We start from the raw sequence: 15,542 nt of genomic DNA, 5'->3' as shown, positions 1-15,542 counted from the left end.
TGAATAAAATGTTGTGAAAGTCACTAAAATAACATAGATTTAAAAAAAGAAGATGGTATGAAAAGTGGCGGGAGCTTCGCGTGTATTATTTGCTTTAAGGTTAGAATGTAGATATATAAGTTTCAAGCATTTTCTATTAAATACTTATTTAAAATTAAATTATTATTATTATATTGGACGATACAAATAACAAATGTAACCCAACAGTCGTCTAGTAACCAGAGCACAGCTAACTTAGTTTATTTAAGTATGAAAATATTCTTTAACTATCTAATGAATTTATTTTTTAATTCATTGAAATTACCTCATCGCCGCATTCTAGTTGCGAGTGTTTTTTGCTTTAGTCTTGTAACTAGAGAATAGATAATCGGGAAAGAACAAGTGTTTTTGCTTTCGAATGTGGAGCGGCAACAAAAAAAAATCGTTACCGTTTTAACAATTTTTGTTTAGTTGTAATTTTATTACAGCTCGCTATATCTGCTAGTTGATTAAATTTGTCGAATACGGTAACTATTCGGTTGGATGGAAATACTTTTAACTTAAAGTTAAAAATTTGCAGCTAAGGCAAGCCATACATTCCCAGTTGTACTGTTCTCGACATAATACGAGTTTTATGTAAATTGACAAAACCATTTACTTAAAAATACAGAAACGACTAAAAACTTCATTCTGTTGAAATTTTCCACAATTCCATTTATCTTGGAATCGAATTTCGTAAAGTCGTAGAATAATGAAGATAATGATATTCGACAAAAAATAACTAATAAGTAGTGGGTACATTATTGATTTTAATTAAAAGTGCAATTGACATGGATTTTTTTTACACTTCCGAGACAAAAAAACAATCAAAGCAGTGGGCTGCGAAGGGCATAACTTAAACACTCCCTTGTTATATCACCGCTCATTTATTTTTATGTAACGCTTGTTTGGGACCACGAAGGCACACGAAATTTTGAACATCTGTTACCGATGTCTATCGCAAATTTCGTTCTTCTTCAGATTTTTCATATGAAACCGTAAATTTTCTTGAATTTCTAGTTTGCTTCCGTATCACATCATACGGAGGGAGACCATGGAGTTAATATTAAAGATAATCTGAGCTGGAGTAGCAATTTCTGTGATAAGGGAAACTATTTAACACAATTACTTGACAAAGTAATGACAGTTATTACGAAAAATAACCGCAATTGTAAAATTAAAAAGTACTTCTCATTGGACATGAATAACAGAGAATACAGTAGATATTCTGTGTTTTAAATTTAAATGAACCGAGAAAATAAATTAGTTCTGCCACGTACAATCGAGGGCACTGGCATCGAGAATTCTTCATGTTGTTTCCACTGAATATAAACGAAGCTAACCTAACCTAACCTAACCTAACCTAACATAACCCAACCTAACGAAGCTTATACTTATTCTTATGGTATGTCCTGTGTCATTCAGTATGCCTCGTACTCTAGATCTGCCACTTTCTAACCTAATTTGTCTTTGAGGAGAGATATTCTCATCGGGCGAGTAAATATAAGGTCTTTTTGCATAGAACGCCCACATAAAATGTAATAATGTTAAACGATGTATGCAAAGAAAAACACGTGATGGCCCAGAGATCGAAGAAATAATATTTTCTAATTGTAAAATTTCCAGCGAGTTTCGTAAATATGATTTAATAAGAAACTCGTAAATTGGGACTTTATTGAATGGATATAATAAATTCCTAGTTGATAATTGAAAAGTTCGTTCAAGTTGTTGGTGTTTCATTATTAATTTTTCATCTCTCGTATGTTAATTCTGTATAGCCGAGTTGGGTACGGCATAATTTAAAAAACTGTATATATTTGATTTAAAGCAAATACGCCGAAATAAATTTCTCTGTTGACAGTGCGAATTTTAATACTTGTGAATAAATTGAATCATATACAGGGAATGCTCAAAAAATCGCCGTTTGTAATTCACAATTTACTAAATTAATAATAAACATTAGGCTGCAATTTAGCAACGTAACCTGTTGATCCAAATGTACTACCTATATAGTAATAACCTTAATTACATAATTTGTACTGCTTACGTATCCTCTAGTTTCCGGAGCCACTGCGAATGTTAGTGAAAACTAATCATACCAAATAAATATTCATTTCTCAGTATGTAATCTATATTCGTAGCTTCTGTCGGTTTCATAGTTTGTGATTGGTAATAAAATCAAAGTTCTTGTTATAAATCATATATTTGGCGCAGTCACTAGGATTGTCACGAAAGATATCCAACGCGGACAACTATTAGTTATTTTATTAGTGGAGTGAGAATCGAATCAATAAAAGTTCCATCCAAAGAAATCCAAGACCAAGGACAAATGAAAATCGTACTATTAGTCTAACTATTTTCATTTATTTATTTATTGTATATGTTAGCCTCCTCTAGTAATTTTTCTTTCTTTAGTGATAACGAGAACTAACTAGAGTTCTTCAAATACCGAATCATCTAATAATAATGGTTTAGAAGTAGATTAACTCATGAAAAGTTTGAGATAATTTTTTTAAAAGACAATAATATAGAAATGGCAAATCTTCTTAATTTAAGTGAAGTTAGTGCCTAAACCATTCCAGATTGTGGTGGTTACGAAAATAAGCTACACTTTTTATTAAAAAATATCGATAGTAATATGAATCGGCGGGTGTAATTTGGGCGCTTCTTTACCTGTCTGACCAAGAAGGGTAGATAATCCGACATGTATTTTCGGCGCTAAGAAGTGCAGGTAGGTCGAGTAATAAAACAACCCAATAAAGGGAAAGTTGATAGATTTTTAAGTAGGTTATTTTATATGTAATATGTACTTAAGTACTAAATAAAAATATAAAGAAATATAAAATTTACTTTATTCTGTAGAGTGTTACAAAATTGTTGTGAGGAAACTTTATTAAATCTAAAATCTAAAAATATAAAAATATATCTTATTATAAATGTCGGTGATTTAATAAATAACTGTATTTCATAAATCATGTACTTCAGTCGGTTAGGGCCCAAAATACACATAGGATTAAAATGACCCTTCGGTCTTGGCGCCTAATTTACATGTTGTAAAAAGTACATTAATCCTTTAGCGCACAAATTACATCCGCCTATATGAATAATTGTAAATTTTGAAAACTAAATCACCTACGTAGAATTCAAATATAAAAAAATATTTATTACAATTATGTATGTTGTTCCCAATGTGTTTATAATCTCAAATTTTCTGCAGTTTTTGATGATCTCACCCCCTTGGATTTTGGTTTTCTAGCGTTCAACCGGTTTCTTCACATTTACTGACATCATGACATTTGCGCTAACAGGAAACTAATTATGAAAAATATAGTTTTTCGTATTTAATATCAGTTTTATCTAATTTTAGAAAGTTTTACTAATAAATCGAGTTTATAATATCTCTTACCTAAAGTATTTTTACAAAACATGTTTTCGTACCGCATAGTTGTTATATTGGTACAAATTGTAAAATTTGAACGATAATGAGATGCAAACCTATTCAGTTGGAATTTGGGATTTAATCCGCTCAGGCCATTTTAATCTCTTTTTGAGAAATCTTCGTTTGAAACATATTTATTCAATAGCTTTATCAATTTGGTTTTTCCCAGTTTCAGATATATTTTATAAAATAGTCATTTGAACTTAATTTCTTTTTATAATCACTAATATTCTCTTTCTAATTTGAGTTCAAGTATTTTCTTTTTTCTTGAGACCAAAATTCTTTGACAAACTTAACAAATTTAACCGAAAATACTGTGCAAATAATCAATACCGCTTAAGATAAATATTCCAAACTATATAATTAAAATTCTAATTAATAATTTATTCATTTAATTTCATCGACTTTATTTTAAATCCCTTTAAATCTAAAATAATTTGATAATTGAAATCATACAGTGTTTTTTGTAATCTTAGATTTCGTTCTCAATTTACTATTTGTTGTTGAATATTTTTTAAAAACCAAACTTTGTTATAATTTATAGTGAGTTCGCCCAGTTTTTTTACGTTTTCTTTTTTTATTTTCTATTTATTATTCCGTTAATTCCTTGTCTGATTTCTAATTTTATTTGTTCATCCACTTAATAGCTTCCATAATTGTTGCTTGCTTTTTCTCCCATACTATTTATACAGACAAAATTCGTAGAGACGTAAAATTCCAAGGTGTAAGATTTCCCAAACGAAACTAATAAAACAATAATACCCTATTATTCGAAGGGATAAATTTCAGTTATTGGTCGTCAAAATGTTCTAGCGCTTGGGAATTGTTCAGAGAATTGGAATAAAGAGTAAGTTAAGACGCAATAGGAATTTTTATGGTCCCGACATATCAGCATTACCGATAAAATAAGAAATTTTGCGTTAAAAAATGTGTGATCACATAGTTTAATGGTCAGTTTTTATTTTCTGATTTTTTAATGATTCGTAAGCAAAATTCGATTAACCAAACTAAAGAGTTCCTGAAAACTTTTTGTTTATTTGAGCTCGACGGATTTTACATTTTCTTTGTTCCCCAACGTATATTGAAAGAGAAACCTTTATTTTCAAAATGGTTTTTACCAGCAAATTGAATTTTATCACAGTTTTAATTTATTCAGCACAAACATTCATTTCATCAATATACACGAATTATCTCAAATGATTTATTGATATAAACTCAAAGCCTCACTTAAACATTTGCGAATTTGTCTCTTAACACGTAAACCGCCGAATTCTAACAAATAAAACAGTTTCATATCGTTCACTAAGATATTCAAATATAAACCAAAATTCAATTTTTGCCACGATTGCACCTCTGATCCTAAACGCAATAATTTTATCATATCATGCAAACTAAAGTAGATTTTGGAAGAATATTCGAGGATAATGACGTAGTGGTACAAGATTTTGATCCTGGGGAACTGTATTTCGGAATTCTTTGAGCTCCACCCGAATTTTTGCTGCGAGATGGCAGCATCTTCTAGGTTTGAGGACGTGTAATGGGCGGTCCCACTGTAACTGAGCTACTTACAGATTCCACGAACGGCGTGTAAACGGTGCTGTGTTTAGGTTACGTTTGGTTACAATGAGCTAGATTAAGTTGGGAGAAGATGCCTATTTTCGATTTTCTATTCTTCTGTGGACCATTTTATCGGTCGCGCGAATCGTCATCAGTAAAGAAAACCCCTTATCTATATCGACCTCTCCGTAAGCGAAATTTAATCAATCACTTTCTCATTTTCATGTGCATTATTTATGTGAAATTTCATCAGGATTGGAGGTAGGTGATATACTAAACTTAATACAATTCATTTGGTCCACAGAGCCACAAATGACAGTTCAAAAGAGACATTAGCAAACAGCGCAATAAACATTTCAAGTGTAAGAAGATAAAATTTAAAAAAAAAACGTTGGAGTTGTCCTCTGGGTGAGCAAAGGTTTAAATATTTGAGACTACTGTGATTGAAGAAATGAGTGTTATGGAGGTTTGAAGTTTTTTTCGTGTTCTTATAGCTTTTTTTCTGAACTAGTAACCTCACCTTCCCTTGCTGGATACTTTTTCTCAGGATATGGTATTCAGCTTCAGTTAACGTATATAAAAATAAAACAATTTTAAACAACAAATAAATTTATTAAACAAAATCGTATCAATTATGTATCCAAAAGAGCACAAGCACAAAGCAGTTGTAAATTAAAAACACTGGGACTTATCTATGGAAAACAGGAATGGTTGCAGCCTTCAACTGAATCCCAGCTATTGAGGTTGAATTTAATGGGATGGTGGTGTACTGGTTGAGAGCTTGGTGTGGTTGAACTTCAACCTGACAGCTGTAGAATTGCGGAAAAAATGAGGAACACAGATGGAAATTACTAAAGAAAGGAACGAGTAGGTAGAATAAATTTGAATAAAAAGATGCTTAGGCTTTAACATTTAAAAAAAGTGGATTTATATTTTTTCAAAATGTAATCAAACAGGAATCTGCTGTATTCTATTCGTTCTGTTTCCAAAATAAACAGAAAATACGAATTAATAAAGATAACTAGAATGTTTGAGCACTATATATATAAAAAGCAAAGTTGAAAAGATATTTAGAAAATTTACCAGTGAATATAAAGAATAATATCACATCAAATTTTACTAAATTTACTTTGATTTTAATACTTTTAGAGTGTAGATAGATAGAGGACGATTTAGTAAGGAAACTGCAGTTTAATTTAATTCTACTAATGAATTTTTTTTAATTCGACATCAACATAACATGAGTTAAATTGCTTTATGATTTCTCTTCATGATGTCTGTAATAAAATGAATTTAATTAGATTCTTTCTTATATTTAAAACAACAATAGAAACTATTTTCTTAGCTATTATGATGACGGCAACTGGATTTTCTCGAGGCTAAATATAATTAATATATCTTTTCGCATAAAAGAATGGAGTTAATTATTTTCATGAATGTTTTCTCTTTGAATACTTTGCTAAAAACCGTAAATTTTTTAATATTAAATCATTCCATTAATGAGCAATCCTCATTATAAACATTATTCCAAATGAGGTTTCGAAATTTTTGAAGCAAATTGTGATTCAAATATTAGATGCTGATGATGACAAAGTTAAAAAACATTTGGTAGAGGAATATGAAGGATTTTGAATAAGTAAAAGTTTTCCCAGCAGTAATTTCATATTAATATTATTTTTCTTCATATAAACTCTAAATTATTCTCATTTTGCGATCTCAATCTTCTGCAAATGGTATATGAAATGTTAATTTAGTATAGTTGTTTACCGCTTTCATGATTGTGAAGTTATACTCAAAATGTTGGGTAACTTCATAGCATCAAAAATATTAAGTGCTGTCCAATTTCGAACTGAACTTACTAATTAAAGTTTACATCGGCGTGCTTTTGACAATTTAACCATTTATTGATGTTTATATAGAGGATAATTGAAAACAATCAATTATTTTGTGTGATCTTTGAAACAACGTCAATAAAAATTAGACTAAATTGGGCAAATAAATATTTTATTATGGATTATAAGGATATTTTTTGTGCTGGAAACATATAAGATACCTGTGGGATTATCAAGAAATGACCTACAGAACGTACAATCATTTACTTTATTTTTGGTTAGGTTATTTTTTTATATTTCTACGAGAATCTATTTTTTCTGTTTTCTGGTCTAAAACGATGTTAACAGGGGTGGTGAATCAAGGTTTTTTGATAATATTCGTTCGTTTGTTAACGAAAAACGAAGTATTTGTGAATGTTGATGGTAGTAGTGTGTTCACTATGAATATAAGCAACCATTAGTTTCTAGAACGTGCTTTGACGTAGCGGAGCTGCCAATTTATCATCACTAATATTTGGTATTTTTATTAAACGTGAATGAATTTTCTTTTTGCCCATCAAATGTTATTTTTTTTTAGCAGTCCGTTGAAATTATATTTTATATTGTTCAAAATGGTGACCACCCTATAAGTTTCTGAAATGATACTTAAAATTGAATAATCTTCTTAAATTCTCGCAGTTACTGAGTTTCAGTCTCTGAAGACGATAACTTAGTTATCGAAACGCGCGTCATTATAATTTTTGGTGTAGTGGTGGAGTAAACAGTGTGTTCAGTATGATTATCACCAACGGCTCCAGAAATTCCAGCATAATCAGTCTGAAACATTTCGATGATAAAGTAATTGAGAGTACAAAGTTTAGTAAGAAGATAACAGTTATCACAACTGTGGTTGAACTTCAACCTGGCAGCTGTAGAATTGCGGAAAAAATGAGGAACACAGATGGAAATTATTAAAGAAAGGAACGAGTAGGTAGAATAAATTTGAATAAAAAGATGCTTAGGCTTTAACATTTAAAAAAAGTGGATTTATATTTTTTCAAAATATAATCAAACAGGAATCTGCTGTATTCTATTCGTTCTGTTTCCAAAATAAACAGAAAATACGAATTTACATGAAAAATAGAAAATTTGCTTAGAATAAAAGGAAATTAATAAAGATAACTAGAATGTTTGAGCACTATATATATAAAAAGCAAAGATAATTAGTTACTGAGTTTCAGTTTCTGAAGACAATAACTTAGTTATCGAAGCGCGCGTCGGTATAATTTTTGGTGTAGTGGTGGAGTAAACAGTGTGTTCAGTATGATTATCACCAATGCTTCCAGAAATTCCAGCATAATCAGTCTGAAACGTTTCGATGATAAAGTTATTGATAGTACAAAGTTTACCAAGAAAATAACTTGGTTATTGTAATTGAAATTGTAACATTAAATGACTTACAAAACAAAATTATTTAAATACTATAATTTCGATAGTGTAAATAGTGTGTTCATCATATTGCTGTTCTGTTACTAGCATATGTTTAATCGTATTTTAGTATCTATCTTCTGGTAACATATTTTTGCAAGTAATAATATAACTATCCAAGGTAATATATGCGCCTCCTTGTATCCTTATAATTCATTGAACGTGACAGCCGATTAAATTTCAGCATAAATATTCGTACAAAGATGACAGCGTAATGTGTTTTAGGGAGACAATATTTATCTGTGTATGTCCGAAAACGATAAATTTCAATAAATAACACTGACGCACGATCGGACATTCTCAATATTTTTATTCTCTGACCATACATTTTGTTTCGAATTCTTTAAATTGAATATATGAATTTCGTACGTGTAGTAACTTATAGTAAATTTCACAAATCACCATGTAAATTAATATAGAAGAGTAGTTGACACTGGTAAAAGTATTGAAAGTTTCCCTATGGCTAACCTTGTATACAATAACATATAAACTTGATTTAAATCCGGATTGCTCGTGATCGTAACTGACGGAAACGACATTGCATAAAAGACTATCTGTAGTTTTAAGACGATGTACAATCTAAGCAAAACAAATCAAATCAATTTCCAGGAAGACGTCGATATCCCAGAGACAATCGCAAATTGTACTTCAGAATATATATCAATGGAAATCGTTTTGATCTAAACATTGTTAGATTTATTTTTCGTAAAAATGTCAATATTTACTCGTAGTTATATAAAGAAAAATTAAAATGGTTGTCAGGAAGTAAAGGATAAGAATGAAAACAGTGGAGTTGAGTTTACAAGTTGATAATGTACTTACTTTTTAGTTTCCGATGTAAAATTAATTAAAAAGTCTAATTAGTTCTTAAAAGAACTGATTTTAACAATAAATACACGTTCAATATAAAAATTCTCACAAAACAACACAGTAAACGAAGCTAACGTCAAACTTTTAGTACGTCATTTAAGTCCTTGGTTAGGTTAAGTTAGTGCTGCTGCTACTCGCCGGTAGCAGTGATAGGGAACGTGTGAATGTTCGCCGTTTTTTATTTCTGTAAATTGTTAGTTTTTGACAAACGTATTTTTTACATCGAGGCATATCGATTGTTTTTTGTTTAGTTTATTCAAACGAAATTATTTTTTATTAAACTTAAACTAGTGTTACACTATATGATACTATTTTGTTTAGTTTTTTTGTAATTACGATGTGTCTCCAGCACTTACTCACCTCTATATGTATATAAAAAACATCTTAATTCGAAATTATGCTAATTATTCATGGAGCTCCAATATTATTTTCCTCGTCCTCATGATCGAATTCAATCATTAATTCATTCAATCACCCAGCACAAATTAAAAGCTCTCCGAAACGTGGCTTCGAACGTTTCCGCTAGGGTTTTGCAACAGCTGCACAACGGTTTCATCGGCGACCCTTGTCTCTTTTTTCTAGTATTACTGTCAATTTAAAGAAACCATTGCGTATGTCTTGAAGTTGGACTTGTGAATAAGACAATCGATCTTTGATAAATCGTAGATTCCGTCACGTAATGGAAAACTTCCACCGATCCTACTATATCTGTCTATAGTTTAAATTTACTTTTTGATTAAATAAATCCTGATATTAATGCAATTAGTTATATTTTCCTTTCACTTTTTATATCGTAAACCTTTTTATATGTTTTCCGTGATGATTTATCTCGATTTTAGTTCTTTTTTGATATAAAATAGTGTTGACTCGATCAAAATTGACTGCCTTTAAAGTATAAGTATTTGATCATATTTGTTGAAGATTATTAAGATTCTTCTCTACAAACTGGAGTATTTTGTTTGCCGTTTTTATTTTCATCATATAATCATCCAACCTTCAACAGATCTTGTTCTTATGTAATCGGTTTTTTAACCACTGTATAGTTTTTTTTCGCTTTCACTTCTACTTGAACATGTCTGGTTCATTTTTCATCAGACCAATACCCATCATTGGAGAACAAACTAAATCACATCTTTGTTTTGGATTAAAAAATATTGACAAGTGTTCTTGGATGTTAAAAGCAGACACGGAGGGTTGGTGGCTTTAAAAACCTTTAGGAAGAGATAGAGATATTTGTCATATCTGTGGCCGAGTTTTCCAATTCTCCCTTCTAAGAAAATTGCTACCAATGTAGCCTAGCCGTTCAGTAACAATAAATTACAAAACAGAACTTAAAACTTCTGGAAATTCCATAGACAAAGCAGTAATGGTGAAACTGCGGTTTTCTTTAAACATTCTGTCAACTCGTTGAACCAAGTCATCTGAAAAGACAGATTCATCTTCACACCATCACTCATGAAGTTTTTCCCATACTCATGACTCATTCTCCGATGGATTTACAATTTGGCAGAAGTATCAATAATGGCGGATATGTTTACGTGGCTGTAGCACAACGCCGACTGACGCCTGAATGTCAACAATGGCGGAGTGTATAGAGCGAGTGCTTCGCAGTCATCTACAGGGCATTGTATGCGTAGTGTCTGCACGGAGTGATCGGAGGTTGAAAAAAAAGGCTCGTATTGTTTATGGAGGGGTGAAAACGGACAAAAAAACAATTTTTATATGTAAATCATTTAATTAAATGTGGAATAAACTGCAAAAAGGGTGATAAAAAAGTGATGTAGATTACTGCGATTTGTATTCAGATCTGTCAGTGAAAAAAACTCATTAAATTAATAAAAATATCCAAAAACGTAAACTCTGGTGAAAAATATTAACATACAAATTTACAATTTCCATGGAAAATTGTAAAAAACAAAGTCTCGAAATAATATAATTTATCGAAAATATTTTTTTTTGTTTTTTCAGTTTTCAATAGTTAGGTTAAGCTTTACTTATTGATATTTTTAAAATGTCACGAGCAAACTTTAATTACAGAAGTAACTTCGATTATACTTATAATTTTCGTTCACTTTTTTAATTTATAATATTTTTCAAATTAGCAAAACGTTTGACAACACTGTCACTTGTGGAAACGTGGAACACAAAGTTTAAATTTTTGTTATATTGCAATTTGATTTCATTTGTATGTTTATTCAGTTATTTTTATGTTTGTTTCGTAGTTTTTACAAGATTTGTCTACAATTTTTTGACAATAAAGCAGCCAGCTTTTTTCATGAGTATGATCAAACGCTAGATAACAAGGAAGAGATGGTTAATCAAAATCACATAAAAACATGTATCTGTATAATATGTATGTCATTTGTTATTTTTAATATATTTTTCCGACGATAAAATATTTTTATGACACAATCATGTGAAATTGAGACTGATTGTCGACGTGAAGAGGATTTATTCGAGAATTACGGAGACATTTCATAAAATGTTTATGGAATATGGTTAAAGATTTGTTACATGGGATATTCCGTGTAACGGCATGATGAAGTGTCGCCTTTCGCAACAGAAAAGGGGCGTAAATAATAGGGCAGATGACAGCTTCAAGATTTAGGGATTTTGTAACTTAATTGTGCAAATAATTTTTCTAATATAATGAAAAATAATAGAAAGAAAAGACATTTATCTGCATTTCAGTATAGTACGTATGAAAGGTGGAAACAAGTATGAGAGGTATGAACAAAAGATACTAAAAATTGTTTGATTAAAAAAAAAGTAAAAAAAGATAACGTGAAATTTGGATTCATCTATCATTGGTTAGCAAGTTAAATCAATGACTGGAATTGTTAGTGTAAAGTTTCTTAGCATGTTGGTGATGAGATGTGGGAGAACTGGAAGACCAATAATTCTTGAAATAAAAGCGACTTTTCCATTGTCTGTTTTCCGCATAAAGCATCGCAAACTATACAATCAAAAACAACAAAGACATTCGACTTTAACTCACTGGTCCTTTTACAGCTAATGAATTAGTAATTTTGAATTCGTCCAGATAGGATGTAGATAACTTTTTGGTATGGTAAATTCGGCCAAAAGACATTACAAATTACTTTTATTACCTATAAGCTTATAAAACGAAATCTATAGATTGTAGATAAAGTTTACTTCGTTTATAACTTTAAACTACATCGATAATTTGAGATATTGTGCTATTTAGGTAAGTTAATTAGCAGATCAGATGCATTTTCAAATTGCGTATCAATGGTGTAGCAGCTGAGACATTTCAATTAGGACTACATTACTTCAAATATTCGGATTATATAATAGATATGAGCATACATCGTTTCCTTTCAAGTATTTAATTACGAAGGAGAAGATGTATTTTCACTATAGATTGAAAAGGCTTTACATTACAGAACGTAACGTCTATAAATGATCAACTGGATTATATACCAGGATAACATTATCCTTGTTTATGAATGTAGCACGAAGAAGTGTTTGATTTTAAGTACATGAAGTTATTTTGGGTTCCTGCCTCTCTTATTTATATTATTTGGAACAACTTAGTTGGTAGCTTATGATTGACATTAATGAAAAACTCTTCAAAGTTTTAGTGTGTAGATGATATTTTGCTCAAAAAAGGAAGGATTTAAAAGTAGTCTATATTAGTTGTTTTTTTGTTCTAATAGCAATAGTATTAAGAGTGTAAAGCATCACTGAACTAGAGACTAGTCATTACAAGTTACGACATATTTGAATTGATGCATAGGAGTTTTTATGAAATACTCTTTGTAGTTTTCCACCCGTTTTGCCACATTATTTTCTAGCAATATGCGTTAAAAATTCAGTTTAAAACACATATCATACTCTACATAAAGATTCCAACGTTTTTTCTATGATCAAAATCATATTTGGTATTTGTCTTAAGTTAAAACATTTATAGATAGAACCACGGCTACAAATACTATAATTTCCTCTCTACCAACTGGATTAGTTCTTTTGAGGTATGAATTTAACTTGAGGAATAGAAATAACATATTGGGACAATAGAGTGAGTGCGAAACGTAGAGTGTATTGCCTTCAACCGCTCCAAGAAACTAACCTATTAGGGTTTTTTCATCATCATCAACGTTACCTTCAGTTGTCATTTTAACGTTTACACTTTTGTTAGAAGTTCTCCAACTATTTGTATACATTACCAACTATTGATAAGTTTTAGGGTGGTTATGAAATATCTTATTGCTCATCAACATTTCACTCATTCAGCTTCTTTAATCGATTTTTTGCTTCTTGCATTTGTGAGAACTATTGACACCATCTTTGTGAAAATCCTGATGGAACCTCTTGTATGAGCATTTATGTTAAGTAAATAAATTTGAAACAAAATAGTAAGAGATTCCAAAATATTCTAAACACCTTTACGTCTATCATAAATCTCTGTCCCACATAGGCCATAAACTGTAACACATACCTTATCAATTTCAACAATGTGGAAACAAACTCCACAATCATAATAGCCAAGTTACCAAGGATTATAAACGACCAATTTAATGAGTGTGTTGAGATCTATACGACGCTTTATACACCAGTAACCTACGTTAATTTGATGATAATATCCCGTCAAACTATCGCTTTCAGCAATTTATCTTCTTAATTGTATACGTGGTATTAACTATGCTTCTTTTCACTGAGTTTATATAACGAATCCAATCAACAAATTCATGGAAAGCGTCTATGAAAACTGGTTATTTTGAAAAATTTCGACACATTTCTGGGTTCATCTGTCCTTCGGAAAAGTATCAACTTTGTTAATTAGAGATATTCACTTAGTAGTTGGGAATTTCTTGTAGAGAGACTGTTCACATTGTAAAGGTAAATTCAAGAGGATTATGAGGTTGAACTGTATTCTATTGTGACAATTACTTCCTGAGGAGATTACGTACTCGTAAAATATAAACATTATGGACACCTGCACAGGTGATACTCGAAAGAATCGATTTTTCGATCTTGCGTTCGTTGCCTGCAGTAACGTGTATGGCAACCATAAGTGATAAAAAAGATAATTTTTCTTCTTTTTCTCACAATACGTCTATCACCTGTTCTTTCCTCAATATTTAGATTGACACTCGACCTCTTTCGTGGTCGACCTCTACTACGCGTTCCAATTGGAGACTATTTTTACCAGTATATCGTCTCTCATTCGACATATAGTTGGTTCCATTGTTTGTTACGTTGTAATATCCATTGATAATGTTATCTATGAGAGGTTTCATCTCTGTGGTCTCCAAGAGTTGTTTCTGATGTATAAGTTATTATAAATCTGTTTGCTGCTTAGTAAATTCGTGTCTTTGTTTCTTGTCTCAGGTGTTTGTTTGGTTACACAAATTTATGAAGATATCATGTGACCTTATTAGCTCTGACTCCTCTTACCTCGTCTTCTACGTCTTGATATCTGGTCCAAGAAACTTGAATATCATTCTCTGTTGTATTATTTGTCAAACTAGTTCAAATGTTCCAATTGTGAGGTGAAACGTATTTGAAGATGATATTCGTTTTCGGCACATGTCATAGCGTCATCGGCATTGTAGAGGATTTTGAATTCTCGCTCGTTCAGTAATTGTTGTCTAGTCGCACCTTAGAAAGGATAATTGTACCTGTTAATTCTTTCATTTAAATAAAGAGTGAGTACATTCAAAACGACTATATTTTTGCTTACTTCTGTCATATAGATAAGCTTTTGTACGACATATTTTATATGGGTCATATTTTTTATTTTCAAAAACTTATCGTCCATCTGGACCAGCTTGTCCTAACCTTGAGTCTTGACGCAATGTAAACGATATTGGTATGGGCGACGGTGAGTGCCGTATCATTTCGATTGAACCATTTTAATTGGGTCCAAAATAGGTGGTATGTGTCATTTTTATCAAATAACTAGTTAAAACTCAACTAACCAAAGAAATATCTTGATTCGTACAAATGCCATTTTGAAAAATAAACACTTGCAAAGCTTATGAGCCTTGATTCACCATCAAGTAATTTCCCGAAAGTATACGAAAAATATTTTGGATGAACAGACAAAAATGTTGAAAGAAACGTTGATAAAGACGTAGCAGGTAACAACAATTCGTTAATCGCAAATAGTTAATATAAAAGAGGACATCAACAATTGTTCTACATCAACACCTTCATACTTTTACGAATATTGAATATTTAACTACTTATCGAAGTATTTTAAGTTTATTTGAATTATAATTTTATGAAACATCGTTTTCGAAAGATATTGCGAACTGAGCTTTCAACCAACTTTAAAAATTAACCAATTTATAAACGATACAATCATAACAGATTATAAACTTCAATAGAGC

The sequence above is a fragment of the Diorhabda sublineata genome, chromosome 6 (assembly GCF_026230105.1).
Source record: "Diorhabda sublineata isolate icDioSubl1.1 chromosome 6, icDioSubl1.1, whole genome shotgun sequence".
In the NCBI taxonomy this organism is placed as follows: domain Eukaryota; kingdom Metazoa; phylum Arthropoda; class Insecta; order Coleoptera; family Chrysomelidae; genus Diorhabda; species Diorhabda sublineata.
Note: the sequence above shows the minus strand (reverse complement) of the source record.